Source organism: Cyprinodon variegatus, unplaced genomic scaffold (assembly GCF_000732505.1).
Source record: "Cyprinodon variegatus isolate N-32 unplaced genomic scaffold, C_variegatus-1.0 Scaffold642, whole genome shotgun sequence".
Classification (NCBI taxonomy): Eukaryota; Metazoa; Chordata; class Actinopteri; order Cyprinodontiformes; family Cyprinodontidae; genus Cyprinodon; species Cyprinodon variegatus.
In genome coordinates this window covers 298503-300672 of record NW_015151095.1, presented here as the reverse complement: position 1 = coordinate 300672, position 2170 = coordinate 298503, and positions in this window count along the sequence as shown.

The following is a 2170-nucleotide window of genomic DNA, read 5'->3' as shown; positions in this document are numbered from 1 at the left end:
ATTATTTAATAAATAAATAAAATTGAAATTGGATTTGTTTTATTTTTTCAGTGGCCCTAATATTCTTCCGCACAAATATATGTTTTATTAAAATGATAATTAAAAAAAAAAACGTGGTAAAATATAATAACATTTCTTTAAAAATAAAAAATATATATAAAAATGATGAAATATTACATTTGTAGAAATAAAATGGGCCAGCGGTAGCATATGTATTTTTTTTCTTATTTATACCAAACTATAAAAAGTGTCCCTCAAATGGAAACTCAACATTATAAATTAGAAAGTAATTTCAATCCTTACAAAATGTCTTTGTGGAATGACAGCTCCAACATAACTGACTGATGAACTTTGCTAAACCTACAGTCTGGGTTTAATGGTTTGATACATTTCATTCATGTATTAATTATTCATTCTTTGCAACTGTTTAAATAAAAAATCTTTAATTTTCCATCCATTTTCTTCCGCTTTAACCGCGTCACCGGTCGCTGAGGCAGAAGTCTAAGCAGAGATGCAAAATCTCTTATTTTGTCTCTTAACAAATGTTTCGGATTAAATATCCACACATTTTTCCAAAGTGAATCAGGAACAAAGTCTTTAGCAGAAAAGAGATGAAGAGAAATATCTTTTTTAAAAGAGTGTAGATAAATCTTCTGCTTCTTACAGTTTGTAAAAACAAGTTTTACAGACGATGGTGTCAGTTACATTTTATAAGGACTTCTCCTTATTAACGACATTGTTTCTAATTAAAATGTTTCTTTACTTACAGCATCAGATACATTATTGTACTCTTTCATTTATTAAACACCATTTCTGTGAAATAGATGACCTGAAGGAAAGAATTTCCTTATGAACCATTCAGACTTGTTTTCAGAAAGGATATATTTGCTATTCTGGATAAATAAAATACCAGAAGTATATAAAAAATGCCAACAGGTAAAATTCTTGTTTATAAAGTTTTCTTGCTGTATTTTCTCTATATTTTACTTACAGAGAAGGAGGGAAATGATCCCAGCTAAGCATGAAAAGATGGAATTTAGGAAAACATTATATAAGATACTAGTTTGTATAATTTTTCCTTATTTATATGGTCAGAACATTTCAGTAGTTTAAGTGCAATAATCCAAGTCAGCTACTGTTTAGTCTTCCTTTAGCTCTCTACTGTGCAGATAGTTTTTATGCTTTTATGTACCTTGGACACTTTTTTATACTGTATTTTATCTTTAATGGCATCTTGCTTTAACTCTTTTTAGTCTATATAAGCTACTGGAGCAGGAATTTCCCTGAAGGACTAATCCTAAGGGATCAATAAAGTTGATTTTAAGTCTTTTCCAAACTCCATCTTATTATTACTGAAGGACAGAATTCAAATTTACTTTAAAATTATTATTCAGAGTTCAAGAAAATCAGGAAAACCCTCTAACTTCCTTTTTCATTAGAATTCATTACTACTGACTGTGTCTTTCTCAACACTGTTGCTTTAGGTGAGGAGCCACCAGAGGGCGCTGTAGTTCATCTATTTCTGTTTGAAATAAAAAACGAAAACATTGTTTTCCAAAGGAAATGAAATAAAACTTAATTATCCTTTTTCCCCCATTATCTAATTTTATGCACCTCGATTTCTGAATGAAAAAAGTTAGAATGTTGAACAATTTAACTATATCTTTCATTGCATTTTACTTATTGAAGAATGCAAAAATACAATTATTTTAAACAAAAGGCGAAAGTAACGCAATCAGTGATCACTATTTAACAGAAATTAGTCGTAATAATAAAACTTGTAATTAATTAAAACTTGTAATTAATAGAAATTACTCATAAAAGCAATTAATCATTTTTCTTTTTGAATCTTATGTTGTTGTTTTTTTTTAATCCATGGATTTGATAAAGAAAATTTGTACAGTAGCACTGCTGCCTTGCAGCAAGAAGGTTTTGGGTTCGATTCCCGGCCCGGAGTCTTCCCTGAGCATGCATGGGTTCTCTCTGGGTACCCCGGCTTCCTCCCACAGCCCAAAAACATGAATTTAGGTTAATTGGCTTCTCTAAATTCTCCTTAGGTGTGAGTGTGTGTGGATGGTTGTTTGTTCTTTTTATCTCTGTGTTGCCCTGCGATGGACTGGGGACCTGTCTAGGGTGGACCCCGCCTCTTACCTGTAGACAACAGGAGATA